The sequence below is a fragment of the Catharus ustulatus genome, chromosome 1 (assembly GCF_009819885.2).
Source record: "Catharus ustulatus isolate bCatUst1 chromosome 1, bCatUst1.pri.v2, whole genome shotgun sequence".
Taxonomy (NCBI): Eukaryota; Metazoa; Chordata; class Aves; order Passeriformes; family Turdidae; genus Catharus; species Catharus ustulatus.
Window position 1 is genome coordinate 61,548,058 of NC_046221.1, and position 19,281 is coordinate 61,567,338.

The following is a 19,281-nucleotide window of genomic DNA, read 5'->3' on the forward strand; positions in this document are numbered from 1 at the left end:
GTGGTGTGGTGGGGAGATAAACCTGTGAATAAAATGTGTATTTTGCTTGTGCCTCTCCCAATTCAGACTGAGGAGGGAGATCTCCTAGCAACATCTAGCCACATGAGGGTGCTCTGGGTTTTCAAAACTTGTCTGCTGAATCACTCAACTGGAACCTCAGAGAGGAGGCTGAGCTCACTTCCAGGGCTATGGAAATAGGGGATAAACAAAGATGTTGAAAAAATCTTTTCCTTATTGCTGGGAGCCAGAATAATTAAGTGCTTTAATAATATCAGTGATGAAACATCTAAATGTTCAAACATCTGGTTTGTCTGCTCACCCTTCACATCAGGGAGCGTGTGTGCAGCAAAGCTGCTGCTTTGGTTTGGTAGAGGTCAAAAGCTTTTGCAGTTACCTGCTTCTAGAGCTTGTCACATGCTGTTGTATACTTGGTCATATTTAGATATGAATGATGAGCTTCATTCTTTAAATTTGGCTTGGAAGGGACTTCTGAAGTTATTTGATCAAATTCCCTGCTTTAAGCAGGTCCAGTTAGATGAGGTTGCTCAGGTCCTTGTCCGGAGGAGTTGTGAGTATCTCCAGAGTTGGAGATTCCACAACCTCTCTGACACCTGTGCTGGTGGCTGTCTTCATGGTAATAAAGTTTTTCTTCTAACTACAGTAATTTCACAGCTATGAGGCACACCTCTGGGGAGTCAGCAAATTTTGCAACTTTGTACATTATATAAGGCACACCAGACTATAAGGCGCACTTTTTTTTCTTTTTTTTTTTTTGCAGCGAGGAGCTGTGCCGTGTGCAACAAAGTAACGAATTAATAACAGGGGCTGCCGTGGCGTGGCCGCAGCTCACACTTACGAGTTGGCTTGGGGTTGCCACCCGCTCCCTCCCTCCTTCCCCGCGCGGTGGCCAGGGCTGCCCGCCTCCCTCCCCATGCACTTGCTCCTGCTGGGCCGGTGGCTCCCTGCCTCCCCACCCTGCTCCAGCCGAGCTGGGGCTGCCGGCTCCCTGCTCCCGCACGTGGCTCGGCACTCCTGCGGTGCCGCCCCCCCACTCACAGCTCCCGCTTCCACGTTGGAAAATTTCACAACTTTGTCCGTTATATAAAGCTCACCGGACTATAAGGCGCACTGCTGGGTTCGGGCCAGAATTTTAGTCAAAAAGATGTGCTTTATAGTAGTGAAATTACTGTAATTGGAATTTCACTTGTAACTCCTGTCTGTTACCTCCTGTTCTGTCTCTAGATGCCTTAAAGAAGAGCCTGCGTCCATGATCCACTTCCCCCTTAGACAGCTGCAGGCAGCAAGAACCCTTCTCTTTGAGCTGAACGGGTCCTCTTAGCCTCTTCAGGTACACCGTATGCCTGAGCCCTTTAATCATATTAGTGGCCCACCACTGGGCTCATTTATAGAATTATAAAATTATTTTGGTTGGAAAAGATCCTTAAGATCATCAACTCTGGCTGTAAACCCAGTGCTGCCAAATCCACCACTCAGCTATGTACCACACCTAATCTAAATTCCTTCACATATGGTCACTCAGCTGCTACCCTGGGTAGCATGTTCCAGTGCTTGACAATTCTTTCTGTGAAGATTTTTTTTTCTTAATATCCAGTCCAAACCACCTCTGATCCAAGTCAATTTTTGCTCATCCTACTGCATAGTACTTTGGAGAAGAAAGTGACTCCTGCCTGGTTACACCCTCCTTTCAGGCAGTTGTAGGGAGTGATAAGGTTGCCCCTGAGCCTGCTTTTCTCCAGGCTAAACACCCCCAGCTGTTCCTCAACAGACTTGTGCTCCAGGCCCTTCCCCAGCTCCCTTGCCCAGAACTGAACATGCTCCAGCCCCTCAATGTCTTTCTTGTAGTGAAGGGTCGAGAACTGGACACAGCACTTGAGATGTGGCCTCAGCAGTGCCAAGTACAGAGGGTCAAACACTGCCCTGGTCCTGCTGGCCACACTATTGCTGATGCAGGCCAGGGCATTGGCCTTCTTGGCCACCTGGCCACTACTGGCTCATATTCAGCAGCTGGCTGTCACCCCCAGGTCCTTTTCCGCCAGGCAGCTTTCCAGCCACTCTGTCCCCAGCCTGTACCTCTGTATGTGGTTGTTGTGACTGAAGGCACTTGGCCTTGTTGACTGTCATACACTTGGCCTCAGCCTGTTGATTTAGCCTGTCCAGATCCCTGTGCAGAGCCTTCCTGCCCTTCAGCACATCAACACTCCCACCCAACCTGGTGTCATCTGTGAACTTGCTGAGAGTGCACTCCAGCAGGTAACTCCAGTAGACCAACATCTTTCTTGTACTTGGAAGCCCTGAATGCATTACTGCAGATAATGTGTCTTCTGGGCATTGAGTAGAGAGGAATAAACAGGTCTATCCATCTGCTTGCTATACATTTATCCAACTATACAGCCTGGAAAGTGATTTTAACCATTACACCCGTGGTCTTTATTATGGGTGTACACTTTGGCTCATGCTCAAATTGCCTGCCTGGCCATAGCAGGTTACACTCTGCTATTCTGTGAAGCTGTTCTCTAGTGAGTCAGCCCTTTGCACGAGTACTGTGGTGTGTGGTTACTCCTTCCCAACTGCACAGTAACCCTGAACTTAATTCCTGTCAGCCCATATCCTCAGAGTAAGATCCCTTTGAATAGCAGTGCTGTCCACATACAATATCCCGGGTTGGACAGGATCTACAAGAATCATTGAAGTCCAACTCCTGGACCTGTAGAGGACAGCCCCAAGAATTACACTGTGACCCTGGGACACTTCTTATACTCTGTCAGGCTTGGTGCTGTGACTACTTTTCAGAGAGGCCCAACCACTCTTTGGATGAAGAATGTTTTCCTGATATCAAAACTAAACCTCCCCTGACACAACTCCGTGCTGTTTCCTGAGGTCCTGACACTGGTCAGCAGAAAGAAGAGATCGGCATCTGCCCTTCTGCTTCCCCTTGGGATGAAGTTGTTTATTGCTTACTCTCCCTAATTTGGTATTCATGAACTCACCATCATCCAGGTTGTTAATAAAAGATATTAAAGAGCATTGGCCCTAGTATTAATCACTCTGGGCTGCCTTGTAACTGGTCATAAATTTTATGTTTTTCCTTTGAGAGAAATTGTTTGAGCCTGATGATCCAGCCAATTTTCTGCCTTTTTTATTGTCCACTAACCAATCAGTAATTAGTTAATAAAGATACTGCAGGAGACTGCCAGCAGCCTTGTTAAAGTCTCTGGAAACAACACCTACTGCTCTCTTCTTGCTCTTAAAACCATGAATTCATAGAATGTCGGGGTTGAAATGGACCTTAAAGACCATCTAGTCTGAGTCCTGCTACCATGGGCCAGGATGTGTCCCACTAGACCAGGTTACTCAAGGCCTTACCCAGCCTGACCTTGAACACTTGCCAGGGTTGGGGCATCCACAGTCTGCCTGGGCAACCTGTTCCAGTGTCTTACCCCCCTCACAGTAAAAAATTTGTTCCTAATACCTAACCTAAATGTGCCCTCTTTCACTCTGTACCCATTACTCCTTGTCCTATCACTTCAGCTGCTGAAGAGTCCCTCTCCAGTTCCTGGTAGGCTGCCTTCAGATACTGGAAGGTTGTCATCTCATAGGTCAGGTTGGTCACTTGCAGTTTGTGCTTGGTAAAGCTATGTGGGCTGTTCTGGTCACTTTATTATCCTTCCTGTGTTTTGAAGTGACTTCCATGAGGACTTCTTCCATAACCATCCCAGGGATCAGGTTATCCTGACTGACCTGTAGTTCGCTGGTCTCCTCCTTGCAGATAGGTGTGATTTTTTTTACCTTTCCTTCCCCTGTCCCCAATAAGAGAAAATCTCTCCTACCATGATCTTTCAGAGATGATGGACTAGCCTTGCAAAGACATCAGCCTGTACCCTCAACACCCCCACATGCGTCCTCTCTTGTATAATCTTGTGTAAATTGTATAAACTTATGTAGTCCCAAACTGCTGCTTTCCTTTTCCTGGATACTCATTCACTCCCTCAGCTTTGCTAGCAGGACTGAGGAGCTGTAGGGGGCAGACCTTACCAGTGAAAGCACATTAAAGCACTATTAATGCAAGAAAGCAAGAGGTGAGTTTAGAGCCACGGTGACAGCTATCTGGCTTTCATGGTGATGTCCTGTTTTGCTGCCTGCCAGCTCTCTTTCAGTTTATAAGCAAAAAAGTGAGAAGAGAAATGATGATTTTCTAGATGATGGCCAAGTTGCCAGTTCAGTGCAAAAGATGTAAGTGAAGAAATTTTTAAAGTGTGACTCGCCTCCCCACAGGCTTCAGAATAAACTTTCAGGCTGAAGGGGTTTTAATTGTTAGTACAGATACACTGATAGCTTGCTTTTTTAGTTTCTTAAGTGGTTTGTAGCACTGGCTGGCATGGTGTGTGCTTAAAGAAGCGCTGTTGTGCAGTGCTACCTGCTCAGACATAATGGATTGTCTAGACAGCTTGCTAGGGAGAAAACTTCTGGTTGCAGTGCATTTTTGTGATCTTGTTACAGATTCTGCAACATCCAGATTTTGTAGATTTCGTGAGTTTTTAAAAAACCTTATCTTTGCATTTAAGTGAGTGGTATGGACTCAGCAGTTCAACAGATGAGCATGTCATCAGAGTCAACACCTGCTAATATTAAAGTTCTGGCATGTACAGGAGATGGGGCATAGCCTGCACTCCCTTTCTGCTGCTGACACTCTAACCATACTCCCTAGGAAAGGCAGATGTTGTCACTTGGGGGAGCTGCTCATTGGATATGTTAGGGCCTTCTGTTGGAAATGAGCCTGCTGAGATAACCATACCCACTGCTGTGTGCAGTGGGAGGAATGGACAATGAGGTGACCTGAAGTGCTGAGCTGTGTGGCAGCATTCATTTGGTCCCAGTTAAAATGCTGCACAGAGCAGGTGTGACTTTGGATGTCTAAGCTGTCACAATTTGCTCTATGAACTGTATGTGGAGATCATGCTCAAGGTACAACGTGATTATTGTACACAGCCTGATGGATTTTTAAATTAAATTTTATGTCTATATGTTCTGTTATCTTTAATTATTTTAAAATCACTTGGAATATGAAGTTACTAGTTTCTAGTAAGCTAGAAATAGGGAATATATTTAATAAATCAATGCTTCTGAAGGTCTTATAAATAATGCCATTTTAACAAGAAGTTTCCTTATGGTGGAGGTTGAAAGGCACTTTTCACTGAAACATCAGTGCTTTGCCATTTTCATTGCTGTATCAAGGGAAAACAAAATAAACCCTTTTATATTTTGACACAAATGTCATGCTTTTAACCTGTAATGCAGTGCGCTGACCATCTTGGACTGAAAAATTTGATAGCTTTATTTTCTGAAAAGATTGTCATTTTCTCCCCACTCCATATTCCCGCTTTGCAAGCAGTAATGCACCAAAGGTTCATTGGAAAAGGATTTTCAAACTCTAGCAGAACATTTCAAGGGAGAGAAAAGAGAGATCTTAGCCACTCTCTGTTGTCTGTTTGCTTTTGAGAGATGACACAGGAAATTCTATTTTGTGTCCCATCTCTGAAGCAGGAAAATGAAGCAGTAGAACCTAGGTACTCTGTATCCCATATGAATGCTGAGCAAGGATAAATTAGGGCAGGGGGCTTAGGTGCTCCTGCTTTTCTGTGTGTTCTGGATCCCCTGTTGCCACCACAGGAAGGTGCTCACAGCTGACTCTGTTTAGCCCTTGTTGCCCATTTAGTTTGTGTCTGTGCCCTGAATGCTTTTAGCCTTGTAAAGACTGGAGCTGAGCACTCCAGTTACACAGGCTGCAAAGCAGTATCATGGCACTTGGGTGGGATATGAGAGACTCAGGTGGAGGCTCCTGCTTGCACAGGTAACTCCGGGTGTATTAGTGTGAGCAGAGTGGCTCTGATGGTTTCTTGGTAAGCCAGGCTGCAGACAGGAGAGAGAGCCCTCAGAAGGAGCCTGAAGCCCACATCCCAATCCTTAGGCTGTTTAGGTGATGCTGGTTCCCCATCCCTTACTCTTAGCCTGATTTTCCCCTGACTTGGGTTGGAGAAACATCTGAAATTTCAGTGTTTACTTAAGAAAAAGGCATCCTATCTGGTTCTATCCATGACTTGCTGAGTGGCCTGCAGAAGCTGAAGGCAAGCCAGTCTCTCCCTATGAATTGTAAAGGGCCTGAATCCGAGGCTCAGTCTGGTGGTTGGACTCCAGATCTCAAGTCTGATCTGATGAACGCTGCCTTCTGTGGTGCTGAGATCAGCTCTGCATCAGGGAAAGCTGCCTGCCTCATGAAGTTTTACTTACTTACTGATTTTCTTTTGCAGTAGTAAGTTCAGAGCTGGCTTTACCTTTTTTTATTTTTTGAATAGCTTTTTATGAACCATGGTGTGCTGAAGAGCAAACACCAAACCAAACACCTTGTGGTGTGGATGCCAAGTTGTCACTTCTCATGTTTGGCAGTTAGCAGATGCCCAAAGAGTGACTTACGAATGCTGAAGAGAAGAAATTGTTTTAGAAGTTATTTGTCAGTTCTGTTCCTGTGTGTTGGGGGGAGGTGGGCATTGTTATGGGAAATGGTGTAGACCTTGGCAGTAAGGCTGTTTGATGGGAATACTGTGTTGGAGCAGATTTGGCCTAGGTATCAACTATGCTCGTCTGCACTGAGATGTGACAGTCAACTTTCAGAGACAGGCGGTGCATCATCTTCCTCCTGCCTTCCAGCTTGATATTTTTACTGTTGCATGCACCTGGTATAGATTATTTCAGGTTGCATTAGATATTGGGGCAAATTATTTAGACATTTAGTGATGTGACATTTAGCACAGTGTAGAGCACCAGACCTGCTGGAGGGTTGTACAGGACACTGTGTCAAGGAGCACAATGTGGAAGGATTATTTTGTAGGTCATACCAGGTCCTGAATTCACTTCAGAGTCTCGTCCCACACACAGTTGCTCCCATCTCAAGGCCCAAACCATCTCCCTTTCACTTCCAAACACTCCATTAAAGCTGATGAAGAAATCTTACACTGTAAAAGTTTTTTTTGTGCAAAGAAAGGTTAGTGTTGGAGCTTCCTTTGCAAATGATGATTTAAATTGCCAAGCAAGAAATATGGGAATAAAATAAATTATTTTGTGTCTTTACTAAAGAAAGTTTGGTTTATGTGGTGATATATGTAAATGGAATAACTACATTTTAGTAATGATCCATTTAAATTACATTTTTTATCATCTTAAAAAATTAATTAAATGGTCAAATATTGCATTACTTTTACTTGTAACTTATAGAAGCTGTCTGGGTTGAAGATTGATTCAAAATAGAAGTGCAAAATGACAATTTAAATTACAAAAAGGTAAATGAACTGCAGTGTTTGTTCTGAAGGTTCATTTTGCAGAAATGTTTCTTTTTAAAAAAAACAAATGAAGTGGTTATTATTTTCAGATAGATTTTTAGTAAAATTAATTTACTCTTTTTTTCTCATTCTTTTATACTCTCAGTCACTATTCAAAGACACGAGAACAAAGCAGATGTTACTCAGCTTCAATCAGTTTCTTGTTTTTAGAATAAATGAGATATTTTTACTAAACAAAACTGAAAAAGTAGAAAAATTGCTCTTGCAGAAGGAGACAAAGCCTTCCAAGCTCAGGGTCTAGTGCACCAGCCAGTAATTCTTCAGATGTAGCATTTGACTTGTTAAAACTATGCACTAGTGATCTAAATGATGTTAATAGGCTGGCAAATATAGACCTCATTAGAAGGTGCATAATCACATTTCAAAATTTGAGTTTGTTTTATGCTTCAGAGTGAATGTTTTTAGCTTCAGAATGTTATCTTTTAACTAAGAGAATGGTGTGCAGTGTCTGTAGGAGGAGGTGACATAACACTGAGTGAGTTTGGGAAAAAGGATGTAACTTAGCTTCCTCTATTGTCTCAAATCAGCAGCAGAAAAGGTGTTATTTTTTGGAGAATTGTGAATTTATGGCGAAGGGCAGAGTGTACACAGTCTCCCTCCAAACACTTGGATTACCAGTAAACAGCATGTTTTCCTTCATGTGGAGGGAGCAACTATACCATCGTTATTCCTGAAGTTATGAAGGTCTCCTTTCAGATGCATTTATTATGTGCCCTACTTTCTCTTTGCTCTGCTCTGTGATCAGTATGCATTACATCTCTGCATCAGCATCCTATGTCCCCTCCCATGGGTGGGGGAAAGAATCCAAATCCCAGAATTCAGTTCTGACACATTTATTTTTACGTGCATTGTACATTTACAAAAAAGGGTCTTGTTCATCCTGACCGATTCCATGGAGAAATAGAAATCTGTGAAAGGAAGACAGATCCTGAGTATTTCATGGAAACATTTATTTATTTTTAAAAGCTGCTTAAAACTATTTTTTTTACTATTACCCATTGCAACTCAGAAGTCTGAAAATAATTTGGGAGCTAGAACATTTTAAATATTCAGAACATCTCTGTTTCTTTGCGTAAGGTGTCAGATGAGTGTCGGGATTTTTTTCCCATCAAAATCAGGACCAGTGCTGCTGTTTCTAAAATACATAGACTACTTTGGTGTTATACACATTTCAGTAGAGTTTGCAAGTTTGCTGTGGTTTTTTTCTGTGTGCAGTGTGTGTAGCTAATCTTTAAATTTATCTCTATGATAATAAAAATTATGTCATCCTCTCCTTTCTTAAAGTGGCTTTTTAGTAGGTTGTTTTGTAAGTGTCACGAACTGCAGTTGTTGCTAGGTAAATTTTTTCCCCTCCTTATCTCCAGTTTGTATAGCCTTTGGTAAAAAAACAGTTGCTGGTCTTGAAATTCTCTTTTTCCCATCACCCCCATTTTTTTTGTCCATTTATACAAACCGTGACAAACTTGAGTGACTCCTTGCTTATGTTAGTGTTTTCCACTGCTGCCCTTTCTTGCCTTTGCAGCCCTTAGCGTGTAAAAATCAGGAGCAGTTATTTTAAGAAAATGTCTTTTGCCTTAGATTTTTTACTGTATCTTCAGAGATGTTATTTACTTCCTAATGCCGTTCTTCAACCCCTGTTGAGAGTAGGTTGTAGTAGAACAAGTAACTGCACTTAGGGAATAGGGCAAACTTAATATGCAAATGGCTTAAATTAGTCTTGTTCCTCATTTAATTTCTGTGTACAGTATATGTTAAAGAGCTGATCACTCTTTAAAGAAATTCACTATTTCTTCACAGCAGAACTCAGAAATATAATGAGGATTTTGTGGATAGGATTGTTGTTTGCAGCTCATTGTTTATGGTTCACCTGTCATCATTCTCCACATCCCCTGCACTCCTGAGTACACAATGGGAAAGGGCCAACGGCAGTGGAGGGCAAATTCCAGAATCACTTGGCCAGGGATATAAGCATGGTGCCCTGTGGTGGCAAAGTCATCTCTCTGGTGAACACTTCCCATGCACTCTCTTCTGCCTGTTTTGGTTTGGAGGTTTTTTGTTGTCCTTTTTAAAAGTAAAAATACTCGTAAAGGGGCAGAATAGACAAAGTCTTTTGCTTTTAGCAATGACTGGGTGCCAGGATGCTTAGCAGCAATGCTGAAGATATTCTTGATCCTCTTTTTCCCCCTACTCATTCTTGCCCCCTCACTTGTACTGACAGAACAGTTTGTGGGATTATGTTTTGAACCAAATAAGTGAACCAATCTTGCTTAAAATGCAGGCTTGTTCTTTTTTGGTGTATGTAAAATCTTAAAAAAAAAGAAAGAAGAAAGCACATGTTTTGTGGCTTCAGTGGGAAATGCTTCAGGGAGCTAAAGAGTTATCCTGTTAGAGATTGAGGGGGATAAGAGGGGCTTAAACTTCTACTGGGAAATGTGAACAATTTGTGAATGCACATCTGTATCACCACCAAACTCTTTGTAACAGAGCCACTTACTTCAATCAACTACCTTTTGTTCTGTCTTGAAGGTTAGTTAGCTTTGGTGCATTGAACTGCAGGCACGAGGTGTTCAGAAAATTTGGTATTCACAAGTGCACCTTACATAAAAAACACTGCTCTTGTCAAAACAGAGATTTATCTCTGGTCAAACTAAACAGCTGAGAAGTTGAAGGGGAAATTCTGTTTCAGGGAAGCTCTGTCTCAGCTGCTCCAGTTACAAGTGCTGTAATCAGTAAGGCAGTTTGCAAGATTCAAGTGAAACTCTCTACTGGTCTCCCATCCTGTAAATTGCTTCTGCTAGTGCAGTGGAAATTCCTGCTGTTTGGTGTTCTGTATACAGTAATTTAGATCTGTGCAGACTTGTGGATAGAATGAGTTTTGGTTTAATGGTTGTGAAGGGACACTGGAGGCATGGAGATTCTGCAGTTCAGAAGGTGGTAAAGTCTGGCAGTTACTTCCAGAGTTTCTAGGAGTAACTTGCTGCATTATACATGCAACCTGGCATTGTAATCTCTGGCATGGTGGAATCTGAGCCAAACTGTATCTGGTCTAATGCACGGCTTAGTCTTGTAATGTTTAGAATAACTTTTATTCATTTCTTTAATTACAGTCTTCAAATGAGAAAGGGCATATTGTTTTGAAAATTACAGTAGTCTCGGTATCTTCTGAGACTTAAACTGCATAGAATAAGTTTCAGTACTATTCAAAATAAATTAAACTGTTTTCATATAGAATTTATAACTCCCAACTACAAGAATTTTAGAGTCAAGGCTGCCTGCTCTGCATTGCTCAACTTACTCCATTTTAGTCTTTTTTGGAGGCCTTTGTGTACTACCTGCTAGGGCTGTGGGTGATATCTTCGATAAACTGTGCAGATGATAGTGTAAAATATTGTTAAAATTATTGTAAAAATAGAAACTTGGTACTACATGTTCTCCTTGCTGTGACATTCTCATCATCCCTTATCTTGCTGTCAGAAAAAGAAGTCTCTTTCTATAGTTAGCATAGGAAGGCGTATCTGGCCAAAAGAAGAGGGAGCTTATCTCTTACCTTCCGCCTCCATTGCTGGCTCAGTTGGGAGCAAAGGCCTGACTTCACTGCTTGTGAGTGAAGGGTTGAGGCACTTCTTTAGTTTGACTTGCTCTGGGGTTTTTGATGCTCCTAGTGTAGGAGGTGAGCAGAATCAGGAGTATTTGTACTGAAAGCAGAGGCTGCCCAGAGTCATCCAAACTTTGCTGTGGCATTCCCTGAGCTTCCCATTTCACTGCCACTGCTGCAACTTTAGAGAAGGATTTCCTCCTGAGGTCCATGCTCATTCTGAGTCACATGGCTTCTAAAGCTGTTCATGTTGCTTTCACTCCACCTTTCAAATACAGATCATATTTCTGTAGCACTGAATCCTTTGGGCCACAGATGTCTTATTCCAGTGGCTTTCCAAGCCCCACAAGCTGCCAAGTTACTAGGCTGTTTTCCTTCATTGGTCATAAGTCAGCTAATTGCTGCTTTTGCCTACTGTTGAGACAATCTCGTGGACGTGGTGACTAAGAAGAACAGTGAATACATTGGAATAGAAAGGAGGGATACTATACTGAACTATACTGAACAGGCAAGAGTAGAAATAACACAGTAGGGAGTTGCAGTAGTGATGCTACTGGGGAAGCCAGTCTTTACAGGGGAAATATAGTACTCTACTGATTTAGATATATCTAGCCTTAAGTGCCCTGCTCTTGTAGCAGTATTGGCATATGTGTGGTGGTGGTTGTCTTTTTTCTTCTCCTAGTCTTACTCTGGCCTACTAGTACACCAGAAGTAGAGACCCAGTGCTTTCTCTCAGCTGGACTTGGGAAGCAAAACTTGGGAAGCAAATAATTTGGTTAGCATATGTTGCACAAGGTACAGTGGTAGGGGGGTTGCATGTGTACCTGCTGCAAGATTGCCTCAAAAGCATCTTCCATCTGGAGAACCCCAAGAAATGTCCTTGCTTTGGATAAGAAGTCCAGAGTACTCTTCTGCATGCTTTTTGTTGGAGGGATGGGGGTAGGAGTTTACTTACTCCCCAGGTGGGTTACACTCATTCTGCAGTGATGTTCAGAGACAGCTGAGCTGTACTGCTCCATGAGGATTTCCCAGCTCAGCTGGCATCCACCAGCAATTTATGAGCCCAACAGTTAGAACCTTGTCCACAGATACCATACTTGCTAAAACTTCCTCTGTATTAGAACAAAAAATCTTTGTTCTCCCCTGCTTGCTTTTATAATTGTGCTTCCTTTTTCATGCTTATAACATCAGCAGTGCTGTGAGGAGGAGGCATGTATGTGTATGCAGGCTTATTTAGATATAAACACACAAATTAAAGTGTTGACAGGGCTGGTATCAGTGCAGCACAACTGATGTAAACAATTCTGCATCCTTTTGTAAGACAGTGGAAATTCTCGAAGATGAGTTAAAGGTCAGCCTAATTTTGTGGGTTTATATAACTGCATTTTTCTCTAAATTTTTTTTTTCTTCTTCACTCTGAGACTCCCATAAACTGAAGCTGTGTACAAAGCCAATTACACTGCAGATAGTATGGCAGAGGCTGTCAGCTACATAGAAGGTGCCTTTGATTTAACTTTTCATTCCTATTGTCATGTGTGTTGTCAGCAGCAGGGGTAAAACTTTCAGAATAAATTGTAACTTTTAAATTGCTGCTCTTTGAAGGTTACAAAATGGTCAAGACAGGTGTTATTGCTAATCATGTCTGGTGAGGACTACTGTGCTAAGTGGTATTCAAAGGTTTCCTTAAACCAAAGGCTGTAAAATCAGGGAAATAGCACATTAATGGGAAAGGCAAGGTATTAAGAAATAGAGTGCGGATTGTTTGACTTTTTCATGTGTACTAGTGCATTTGTGTCAGATTTTTCTGAAGTAGTTGTATTTCATGTAATTAATTTCTTAACCGTGCAATTGCTAATTACCTTTGGTGAGGAGTGGACCCTGCAGGACCCAAAGGGGAAGGATAGAGCAGTTACTGATATTTGTAGGTGTGTGCTGCGGGACAGTGTGGAATATGAGTGAGAAGCCCTGGATGGGCAGGCTAGTGCTGAAAAAATGTCAGCCTGCTTAAGTGTAGTATTTCTGAGAAGGAGGAAGAAGAGTGGGTAATAATTCTGATGGGAGGGAAAAAACACAAAACAGAGACAAAACAGAGACCCAGCATAGAAGATTTTAGAAAATTGTGACACTACATAAAATAAGGCAAAGAAAACCAAGGCAAGTACTTGCCTTCAAACTAGGAAAGATGACTGAAGGGAGATAGGGATAATGTTGATGTAGAGATTTCGTCAGACTTGAACTTCTAATCTCAGGTGTTCTATCCCCCATGAAGTACTGAAAACTCCATTGAGCTTTTAAAAACAAAAGTTCTTAAAAACTAAAGTATGAATCTTCAAGGTTTGTGTGGGTCAGACTTTCAACCTTTTTCAATGTGATTAAGATTTGACACTTTACCCCTCTCACATGAAAATCTGCTGGTTACTTTTTGTTGACTAGAGGACTAGTACTGTTCAGGAGAGTCAGATACTAAGAGGAGTGGCTTTAATGAACTGACATTAGTCTAGATGTGGCCAAGAGAAGATACTGTATGAGCCAAGGGATGTCAAAAATGGACTTCATTGGAAGAGAAATTTGTTTGGTATAGGATGGGTTGATATTTTCAGAAGAGGTTCAAGACCCTCCAGAATGTCTTGCTCCCATCTTGCATGGGCTAGAGAGGAAAAAGTGACAGGTCAGTGTGAAGACTAGATAGAAGGGAATGTTTGAGAGATGCTGAAGTAGTCCAGTGACAGGGCTGAGCAGATTCATAAAAGTAACTCAGAGTTTGAGAAATTCCTAGGTATGGTCCTGAAGGAATGCAGATGAAGAGTATTGTCTGTTTATTGACAATGTCCTTTCAAAAAGACAGTGATTTGGATTAGAGCCAGAAATTTTTCATGCTAAGCTCTCCTTTCTTCTCTTTTTGTACCATGAGTGAAAGATAACAAGTCCCTTCTCAGCCCCAGTGAGTGTAAAAGAAATGCTGGCTTCAGATAGCATTTGCAGGTTTCTGTCAGTTCTTAAAAAAGGAGGAAAGAAAATCTGAATGTATCAGTTCTCTGTAATGCTGCTTCCTTTCTTCTTTCTGGAAGGAAAGAGGAAAGTGCCTAGCTGGATATGTGGATGATGAGAGTGAGAGAAAAAGTTTTGGATCACCCAGTAACAGTCATGCAGAGTCTTACTGCCCTTGTCACCCCAGTTACTTCCTGGGAGCCCTGTGGGGTACTCTGGTATTTCAGAACAGAGCATAGAGAAACCCAGCTTCTGACTGGGAACTGCTCAGAATGAGCAAGGTGAGGAGTGCTAGCCAGCATGCTTCTCTGCAATCCTGCTGCTGTTTTTAGATGAGAGAGTTGAAATCAGGATTGCTAAGGAGACAGATAATGCCTGAGGCAAATGTCTGAGGATTTGCTGCAGCTGAAGAACTGTAAGTGTAAAAGTCTTCTTTTCGGAATCCGCTGCCTGGGCTCAGCCTCTCGTGACAGGTGCCTTGCAAGTCCTCTTTAGAGAATGTGGCAAAATTTATTTTTAAGATGCTACTGCTGAGTGCAGGACCTGTGTGTAGCTTAGAGCACTCATTGGAAGTGTGAGAGATCTGAGTTAATTTCCCTTGTCAGCCTGGGGATACAAGTCTGTGTCCTCCAGCTGTCCAAAGAGTTGCCCTTGTTGCCGAGCTAGGATAAGGAGCAGCATCATATTTGCCTGCAGCTCCGAGCTGAACCCCTTTTACAGCAGAAACCACGAGCTCTGGAGAGCAGAAGAGCAAATGAGGGGGAGAGTGTTGTACTGTAGCCCAGTGGCTGAGACCCACAGCCAGCACAGACAGTTGCAGACTGTGCCTCCTCCATCTGCAAAGTGTGTACATTTTACAGGAATCAGACCATGGATAATAACCTGAAATAATTCCCAGCCATGACTGCATTTTGTAGCTGTTCCAGGTTGGATATATTACTGTTATCAGGCTCTTTCACAGCATCTAAGCCAGATTTTGGATTGCAGTGTTGTTGGGGAAGGCGTTGGATATCTGACTGCTTGGGCTGGACTCCTTTGATCGTGTGGCAGGAACAGGTCAGGTGGGCTGGCACTGTGGTCCACAGCCAGATGATGGAAATTGGATGTCCTTTGAACAGCACCACAGTCTCACAAAACATACGAGTTAGCTGTGTACCAAGGGTAGGAGGATTAACTACTGAGTCATCTGTTTAGAAGGGCATTCAGGGGGTAGAGACTGTCTGCTCAGCATGCTCTTAGAAGGAGTTAGTGAGCAGTGTTTTTCATACAGGAGGTCAAGAGTTTAATTATGGGAGTCAGTTTGGGTGAGTGACTGTAGTGTAGTGGCGTTCATAAGGAGTGGGAGAGAAAGTAAAACCAGCAGCCTTCCTGAGAAAAAAGGAGTTTATTTCCTTGTCAGAGCTGTACAAAGGGCTCAAATGCAAAGACCTGCAGTGGAAATTGCAAGCTTTTCCTTGACTTCAAAACTAGGAAGGAACCAACAAAAAAGAGGAGCTGGGTCAAATGTCTAAGGACATGTGTAAGTGAATGTAGTGCAAGGATGTAGGTACAGAATTAGAAAGGTCAAGGCACAAAATAAGATGCAACTAGTAAGAGAAATTGAGAGCTACAGTAAATAATTTTTAGGATGTCAAAGTCTTTGCTTCATTTTCCCTAAAGGAACTAGCATGGTAGCTGGCTTGGTATAAAATGTTTCTTGACTAAAAATAATGTAACTGTTCAGACCGCTCTGTCATCCTCACTTGAAAGTTGATACTGTGGACTCTGCTTTGTGTCACTTGGCATCTATCCCACACCAGAATCTTGAATTTACTACTTGCATTTTGGCCTGACTGGTAATAACCATTGTTATTTACAATGCTGTCTCTGCCTGCTTTACATTTTTCATATCTGACATGCAAAGTGCCTCCCAGAGGAGGTCTTTTAATCTCATCCTTCTTCACCCTCAAGCTGTGTAGTTTTCTCCAGTCAGTGCACAAAAAACCTACTGAGCTGCTCCTTCCCCCAGCTTTAATAGGATTTTCCAACATAAATCTCTCATCTATCAATGGATTAACATGCTTAAAATTCAGCTCACTGAGTGGTTTAAAGAGCTCAGCCATGGGTAATAAAATACAGTACCTTTCACCGCAGTAATGCCAATTCTGATCCACACAGGATGTTAGTGACTGGGAGTTACTGCTTGAACTGCATCAGCTGAGTGTGGTTACAAACCCATGTCAGGGAATTCTCACTGGGCAAAATGGAGTGAGCTGTGCAGGCAGTGCCTTCCCATTTCAGGGAGTAGAAAGATACGACAGTTTTTAAGATGTTTGCTAGAAATAAATGGTAATACAGTGGGATTTCTTGTTTTGTCCTTCTAAGGAAAAGAGATGATGGGGGGGCAAAAATCCCAATGTGATGCTTATTATTCATATACTTATCTTCAAAAATGAGTAATATTTGCAATAATATGTATAACTTTGTTCAGTTCTCAGATGACATGGTCTGGGACACTGATTGGTGTCTTCTGCCTGTCTTCTTGGGATAAGGACTGGTTTGCACACACATGAATTTTGTTCTGTTTTGAAAACTAAATTTTTTTTCCAAGCATTTAAAAGATTTTTTTTTTTTTTTTTGCAAATACCTGTCACTGTATTCAGCAAAATCAACATTTTTTTCTTGAAAAAAGTATCCCTCCCATTACAGCTCTAATGTGTTTGGACCCCCTTGAGAAGGAAGCCACTTGGAAAAATGAGTCACAGTTTATTTCCAGATCTTGACATGATGGGTGTGTGACTTTTTTCCCTCTGAATTTTTGAAGCCATTTGTCAAAGAAAATAAACTTTAACCTTGGTTAAAAAGAAGCAATCATGTGGCAAAACATTGTAGCAGTTCAAATAAGGGCTAAAAAAAGTACAACCCTTATGGAAAGTCAGGTGTCATCCTCATTTTTTATTTTTTTTTAAAATGCAGATTGTGGTGATGTGGTGTCCTAAAATAGACTTCTGCATCTGGAGAATACATCTGTTAAGTAGAGCAATTACTGATTATATATTGGGTTGTTTTTACCATAATTCTGATTTTTTTCTGCAAAACTATTATCCAAGGTTATGATTGCTCTTATCTCTTTTGTCTTCCCTTCTTCCCTTCTTTCTTAACTATATTATCAAGCAAAATTTATAGCAAGAACCAGAACTTATAAACTGCTACAGTGAAATGGAGATTATCTAGCATCATGATAGTTTTGAGCAAAAGAGAATCTCTGCACTGGTAATTAGTTCTCCAGCTTCAACTGAAATCCTGTTTCACACAGTGTTTTTCTCATCTTTGCTCAGGTGTTTGCATGGATGCATGGATTTTGTTGCTTGCCTCATGATAGCTGTGGGAATGTTGACTTTTTTGGTTTCATGAATTTCCTAAACTTCTCCTTCCATGTAGCTTTAGTTCTTTGATTTCTGTTATGAAAATGAACTTGAGAAATTAGGATTTGGTGTCCAGGGATAGATATTTTAAAAAGGATCCTTGAGCATGTGGAGAACAGAGGGGGAAAAATACAGTGTGTGTAGGGCAGATGTGACAGCTGGTAGGAAGGTTTAATGAGTGAAGGGCCATGGGGCCTTCATCTCCAAAAAGGGAAGACTTCACAAAAAGAAATGCACAAGGCTCAAGTGGCTGTGCCAGCACTGGGTCTGACTATTTAGTCTTGTGTCCCTGAGTTTTGAGGCTGAGGAGCCACTACCGTAAAATGCTGAAAGTCAACATTTACATTGAGTGTGATTTTGCCCCAGGTAATTTCATTCAGTTCTGGGTGATGGTTCACAATGCTGCAGGTTGGGTAAGTCTCCTGGCCAGTTGTGCCTTCCTCTTTGGGTGGCAAAATAAAAAATGATTGAGCTGGATGCAGTCAGGAGGTATCCTGAGGTGTGGGTTTGCCAAGTACTAAGAAGAGAATAGTTACTAAAGGGTGTCTGAGGGCCAGACTGATACTGATATGAAGGTATGAAGAGATGCAGAAAATAAAACTATTACTTGGTGTGTGTATGTATCCTGAGGCAGCTAAGTGCCTAAATCCCCATCACTGAATTTTCTGTTAGTATTAGTCAGTGGAGGTTGATGTCTTCCTTGCTTGAGTTAGCAGTGGGACTATTTCTGTAGCTTTCTGACTGCTTCTGAAGTGGCAGCAGCAGCAATCTTCTATTGATGTGCTGTGTGTTGCATGGCTTTGGGCTGATTGTAATATCCCTGTTAGAACAGTAGTTCATCACCTTGGTGGTTCAGAGTCCAGTTGGTCTGAAGTAGGTGCTTCTATGAAAGGAATGCAGGAACAGCACCTGCTATCCAATAGTTAATATAGCATTTTTGCTAAAAATTAATTTATTGCATTGCTCTACGGTCAGTCACTGTGGGCTTGTGTATTTTATTATTCATCAATAAGACATACATATCTTTCGGTGGTACACTGTTACTGTGCCAAGCAAATGCCATGGTTGGTTTCTTCCTTCTTCCCTCAAAGAGGGGATATTGTGTTTTGTGGCTGAGCATTTTATTGTGACAGATGCAGAAATGGGAGCTCAGCCTGCACTCCTTGGTGCTGGCAAAGGCAAGAGCAAAGCTTTGTTCTAGGAGTGAAAGTGGTGGTGTCTCTGAGAGGCTTTTTTCCAGGGAGAATCTTGCCTCAGTCTTGTCCTGTCTCAGTAAAACTGTAGCAGCTGCACTGGCATCTTGCCCTTCATCACAGGCAGCTGAACTGCACCAGGGAACAGAGCTGTGGTGGACTTCAGGTGACCTTCTAAGCTGCTTGGATTGAGTCACTAGGAAGGCAGAGATAATGAATCTAAGAGAAAGAATGCTTGCACTGCAGTGCTTGGGGCCTGTTATTAGTGTTGGAAGGTTTTTGTGCAACATTTCCTGTGGGAAATGCCAGCCTCACTACAGCAGTATCCAGAGTCCTTTATGTTTGATACAGGAAGGTATTTTTTAAATACTTTCTTTTGAAAAGTTAAAAAGTTATCTTTGTAAATACTTTGTTGGCTTTTGTTTTCTTGTTTCTTTATCGAACATCCCCCCTAAAAATATTTTTGAAATCAGGACTATTCTTTATTTTTCTTGGGGTTTTTTTTGTTTTTCCTGGGGGGGAGGGGTGAGGATTGCAAGTGTATGTGTTTGTTTGGTTGTTTTGTTTTTATTTTTTTAATCCTATCCCTCATTTTTACTGACCCCTTCCACCAAAGCCTGTGGCTTCCTAATGCTTCCTAATTCTCAATTCCACCCTAATTGAACTGGTTGAGAAAACATATTTTATTC

The 19,281-nt window shown here is 42.0% G+C and overlaps 1 protein-coding gene across 3 annotated transcripts in view; it reads left to right on the forward strand.

Annotated features, from left to right (window-relative positions):
• Positions 1 to 19,281, forward strand: part of SLC66A2 (solute carrier family 66 member 2) — a 63,464-nt gene that overhangs the window by 22,092 nt on the left and 22,091 nt on the right. The gene's annotated exons all lie outside the window — the stretch shown is intronic.